This window comes from Lagopus muta, chromosome 1, assembly GCF_023343835.1.
Source record: "Lagopus muta isolate bLagMut1 chromosome 1, bLagMut1 primary, whole genome shotgun sequence".
Classification (NCBI taxonomy): domain Eukaryota; kingdom Metazoa; phylum Chordata; class Aves; order Galliformes; family Phasianidae; genus Lagopus; species Lagopus muta.
The window spans coordinates 16,320,596-16,326,848 of NC_064433.1; positions in this window are offsets into that span (position 1 = coordinate 16,320,596).

The following is a 6,253-nucleotide window of genomic DNA, read 5'->3' on the forward strand; positions in this document are numbered from 1 at the left end:
GCTCATTCCCTCACTTGCTCGACTTCTTTCTGCGTGGTTGTCCCCTTGCCTGGGTAACTGTCATGGTACTATGTTTTTTGGTTTTTTGGGTTTTCTGTTTGTTTGTGTTTTGGTTTTCAGTATTCCACATCAAAACATCATGCAGTGTACGGGGCATTAAAGTGTCACTGCCCCAGTCCCTGGTACCTATCCCTGTACATTACAGAAGTCACGGGATCTGCTCTCATCGCTCTCTTGCTGCGTTGCAGTGGGTGCTGGAGGGTGCTTTCCTAGCCGTTCCAAGCTTTTCAGGTTTGACTCGGTCTCGCGAACTCTCTCTCTCATCTTGTCTGATTTTTTAATCTCAATTTCTATTAAATTGTATTGTATTTTGTTATCTTGTATTCCGATATTATAGTAAAATAAGTTTTCCTCCATAGATTGTTGCCGCTGCTCTTTTCCTCCCTTCCTTCCTTTCCATTTTTGTGGGACTGGGGTGGGGGGGGAGGGCCGCGGCCTGTTGCCCCTGTGTCCCCTGTCACGGACGTAGATTGGTCTGGTCAACTGTGTGACAAGAACATACCAGATCTTCCTCAAGGAGACACCTCTTCTTCACTGCTGACAAGGATCGCCCTCACCGTGGAGAATTTCTTCCTAGTATCTCGTTTAAATCTGCCCTCTTCCATGTTTCCTGTCGTCCTGTTGCTACATGCCCATTAAAACAGACAGCTTTCCTGTAGGTCCTCTTCAGGCACTGGAAGGGCTCAGTGAGTTCTCCGCTGTGCCTTCTATTATCTAGTCTGCAGAGCCCCGGCTCCCTCAGCCCGTCTTTGCAGGGGAGCTGCTCCAGGCCTCTGATCACGTTTGTGGCCCTTCTCTGGACCCTCTCCAACAGCTCTCTGTCTTTCCTGTACTGGGGGCTCCAGACCTGGATGCCATAGTCCAGATGGGGCCTCACGAGGGCAGAGTACGGAGGCACAATCCCCTCCCTGTCCCTGCTGGCCACCCCTCTTCTGATGGACCCCAGGTTTGCATTTGCTTTCTGAGCTGCAGGAGCACATTGCTGGCTCATGTTCAGGTCTTCATCCATCAGGACCCCCAGGTTCTTCTCTGCAGGGCTACTTGCCAGGATTGTTCCTTCCCTTTTGTACGTATGCCTGAGATTCCTCTGGCCCAAGTGACAAATCCGGTCTAATACCAGATCTGGTGGTTTGTGGCACTGCCTCTAGAGATTTGCAACTGTATGATCCTCTGAGTCCCTTCTAACCATTCTCTAATTCTCTGATTCTCTGATTCTTTGGATAAGATGATGGGTTAGGTTTTAAGTAGAACATTTTCAGTGCCAGTGCATCAGAATTGCTTATGAATGTATTTCAAAGATAAAAAGGAAACCATGGTTATTTGATATTTCTGTAATCTCTTTTCTATATATTCATTTGCTTGTGTTTGCTTTTATTGGAGAAGTAATTCTTTATGCGCAATGGCTCATACTTGTAGTTAACAAAATATGCAAGTTAGAGATGTAGTCAACGAAATACATAAAGCGGGGGCTGTCAAGGTCATCAGGCATAACCAGGCGTAATCTGTGTGGGCCCCTTGTGTGGCTAGCGAATACGTGAAAGGGGGGCTGTAACAGTCATCAGGCTCTGCGGGGGCTCCTTGACTCATGAGAAAGCCATGATGAGACATGGCAAGACAAGACATGCCACATGTCTATTGGACACAGATAACCGTAGCAAGGGTGATTGGTAGCACTGTGATATAAGGGACAACTATAAGAAGAGTGTGTTGCTTGCAATAAGCGCCATTTGCCGCTCACCACATTGGTGTCATAAAAGTGTGTGATTTGGCCGGGGCTGTCTGAGCACTTCACGATGGGACATTAATCAGAGGTTGCTGAAGCAAAGGCAACACATACTAAATGAGTAGATTTTCACTGTCAAGTGTTTTTTGCTGCCTTAACTATTTTCATGTAGCTAGGCAGAGAGGCACACAGAAAATCTATTTTAAAATCTACAGTAACTGCACAATTAGATATTTGTACAGTATTTTCCTTATTTGTACATTCAGCTTTGACTTTTGTCACTTACCAAGTACATAATTCTCTGTCTTAAAATGAAACACCCAAGAGATTGAAAGAGAGTTCCAGCAACTTGCAGGTATGACTTATCTAGAGACACAGTGAGGTAAACAATGGCATTTTTCCTTTCCTTTCCTTGCCTTGCCTTGCCTTGCCTTGCCTTGCCTTGCCTCGCCTTGCCTCGCCTTGCCTTTGCCTCGCCTCGCCTTGCCTTTGCCTCGCCTCGCCTTGCCTTTGCCTCGCCTCGCCCTTGTCCTTGCCCTTGCCTTTTCTTGACTTATTCACTGTTCTGATTTGTTTTAGTTAATATTCACCTGAAAACTGTATAAGTGAAGACTTGTTGCTCATGTTCCAAGCTTAGTGCAAAGCACTTTTGAATTATATCTTTCAAAACATCCCAACATCCTTCCTCAGCTCTTCATCATTTTCTTCAAAAGAATGAGGCTATTCATATCTATTTTTAAATTTCTGTAGGATGTTCTGACTGCAGAATGACAACTATATTTCAGTTGAACAGACACAACAGAGGAATAATGTACAGGCTATTTTAATAAAGCTTATCCTTTGTCTTTTGCAGTTCTTTTTTCTTCTATTCCCCAACTTTATACAGGAGGAGTGTATGGCAGTGTATTTTTAAGTTTAATACCCGAGTATTGTCAAAGCAGAGGAAATCGAATGCTTGTGATATCAAAATTTGTGATATCAAAAAAGAAATTGCTAGCTTCTCCTTGGGTAGTGAGACCTCAGCTTTTTATGATCATCTTAAAGATCAATTGGAAATTGATGCAGGTCATTAAAACATAGACGTAATATGCTATCTGTATGAAATACTGTTAAATAAATAGGCATAACTGCTTTGGTGTTCTGTGGGTTTAAGATATACACAGTGCACATTTGCACAGTAAACTTCTGTAATGAAGTCAAATGCAGGTGAAGTGCAATGTAAATTTGAAGGCACTGGTCATTTTTTAAGTACCACTCCTAAGTGCACATAAGCAGGCAAATCAAAAACATCAGAAATCAGACAGGTGGAGTGGAAGGCCAACTTGTCTGAACAGGGATCTTCTACAGCTTAGGTGGAAAAAGTATGTCTACTGCAAGCAAGGTCAGGCAACATGGAAGGACTGTAGGGATACTGTGTCCCCTACTATAAAGAACATCTGCGCGCCCAAAGCTCAGTTAGATTTGAAGATGGCCAATATTGTGGGGTACAATTAGAAACATTTCTTTTTCAAATGTGTTAACAGCAAAATGTAGACCAGAGAGAACATTGGTCTGCTGCTTCATGAGAATAGTGACCTTACAAACAGAGACAAAGACAAAGCAGAGACATTTAATGCCTTCTTTGCCTCTGGCTATTATGAGCTCTAGGATGCCAGGTGCTCTGGGTTGGAGGACAGTGATTGTGTTAACAGTAAACTTCCAGACAAGTCTGAACATGCTGCTCTACCTGGGTTCATATGAGCCCATGGGGCACTATGGTGTCCATTCCAGGATACTCGGAGAGCTAGCTGATGTCATTGAAAGACTTATCTCAATTATTTATCAGTGGTCTTGGGGATCTGGAAAGTTCCCAATTGACTGGCAGCAGGCAAACATTGTTCCAATTTTCTGGAAGGGCAAGAAAGAAGACCCTGGTAATTACAGGCCTGTCAGTCTCACTTCAGTGCCTGTTAAAATTACATAGAAAATTATGTTGGAAGTTCCTGAAAAACACATGAAGGGCAATGTGGTCATTGGTTAAAGCCAATGTGTTCATGAGGGGAATGTTCTGTCTAACTGAATTCCCTTTTATGACAAGGTCACTCATGTAGTTGAACAAGGAAAGTCAGTTGATGTTCTCTTTTTGGATTTTAGAGAAGCTTTCAATGCTATTTCTCACAGTATCCTCCTGGACAAAATGTCCAGCATACAGCCGGACAAAACCATAATGTGATGGGTGAGCAACTGACTGAAGGGTTGGGCCCAAATTTTAATAAGCGCTTGTATTTTCCCAACCACTTCATCTGTTTGAAGCATGACATTCAAACTGCTGCAATGTGGTACTACTGTGGAAGGCATTATTGCTAGCATTGTTAATTATTTTGGCTTAAAATAGGTTATGCAAGAGACAGTAGATTGTCACAGAGTTAGCTAAATCAGTCTATGCCTGTGACGGGGGCAGTAGGACCCTGGGATCTCCCTGGCCCCACAGAATGGGAAGGGAAAGGGAAAAGGGATAGGGAGATGGGAGCTGGGCTCAAGGAAGGAAAAAAAAACCCAGTGGCAACAATCTATGGAGGAAAACTTATTTTACTATGATATAGGAATGCAAAATAACACAATATAATACAATCTAATTGAAATTAAAACTAATAAATCAAATAAAATAGGAGAGAGAGTTCCTGAGACCAAGTGAAACCTGAAAAGCTTGGTACAGCTAGGAAAGCATCCTCCAGCACCCACTGCAATGCAGTAAGAGCCCGCCCAACCCTGAAGGGCCCATGACTTCAGTGATGCACAGGGATAGGTACCCAAAATTGGAGCATTAACACTTTAACTCCCAGTGCACTACATGATGTTATGATGCGGAGTACCAAAAACCAAAAAACACAAAACCCTGACATAGATGCTACCTGTAAATTATCGTACAGGATGTTAAAAAATATTATTTTTCCTTCTAAGAAATATTGATATGGGTACACTGCATTGTAGCAATGCATTTCTTACTGTAAAGAGTTTTTATGTTATCACTACCAAATTTTCATTCTGTTGTTGCTACATTGGAAACCACAAAAGTAATCCTTATGTCATATTTTAATCTGAACTCATGTCTTCAAAATTACAGTCTACCACATTAGATGAACCAAATATGCCAATCTTCAGTTTCAAACTTATATACACAGATGTGTATTTGTTGAAGAAAGATATTTGTAACTAAGACTCAAATATTGACATCCAGTACTTAAGTATTGATATACTGACTCAAATAATAATTTCTTTACTCTGAGCTAGATAGCATTTTCACTCAGAAATACAAAACAGCTAAGAAATATGTCCTAATGTTATTTTCAAAGAATTGTCCTCAGAATTCACACAAACCTTGAAAGGATGTAGACGGATTCATGAATTTTGAGCGTGTTGATCAAACGTTTGAACTGAAGCATGAAAAGAGATATTGCTAGGGGAACAGGGAAATTCAGGGGAAAAGTTCACTGAGAAGAGACACTATTCACAGACTTTCAACAAAAAGAGCCTTCCTCAAAATCCCAGCCTGAGTGGAGAACGCACAATAGTCAGTATTGCTTACTCCAATGGTTTAATTTACAAGAGTTTCTCCAAAAGTAATGCCTCCTATTTTATTATGTTGGCCCACTGCATCAGAGGTGGATGTTGGTGGTGTGACAGTAGAACTGAAGCTTCCCACCAAAATCCTGTTACATTTTTTTGCCATGTGACAGATGACAGCAGAGGGGCAGCCTGACAAAATGGCATCTGATATGGAAGTGCAAATGAAACAAGGGTGTGTAGCTGAATTTCTCCATGTCAAAAAAATTGCATCCATTGACACTGATCAATGCTTGCTGAATGTTTCTGGAGGTCAATCAGTGGATGTGAGCACAGTGAAGCCATGGATGGTGTATTTCAGCAGAGGCTACAATATGTCACCTCTACTGCTGCAGTTTTATCTGAGCACAGTATGCAATCTCTTGTTTATTGCTGGTGAAAACACATGGTTAAATGTTGACAATGTTGAAAAATAGTGTTTTGTAGCTGCAAATTTGCTCTTTCAAATATTGTTATTGTGTTCTTTGGTCTACTTTCCGTGGAAATAAATATGGAGCATTACTTTTCAGAGCAACTTACTTCTGATTTTCATGTCTGCACTCCTCTACACAGAAGACCATAGGCTAATTTGTCCATCTTGCGAGAAAACCCACTTCTAACAGGATCATTTCATGATCCCCATTCATAATGTGTTCAGTTTTTTCCACATCTCTCTCAAACTGATATATTTGCAACCTGGTTCTTGTCTCTCTTCACTGCCATTTTACCAATGCATTTCCACTAGGACATACTGAATAGTTTCACCCAGAAATAATTTTAGGAAACTAGGCTTGCTGCCTTTCATTTCACAAAGGAGAGGACTCTGAGCCATAGCAGTATGAGTTTCATATGAGAGATAGCTTTTCTTAGCAAAGAGCTAATGCTGGA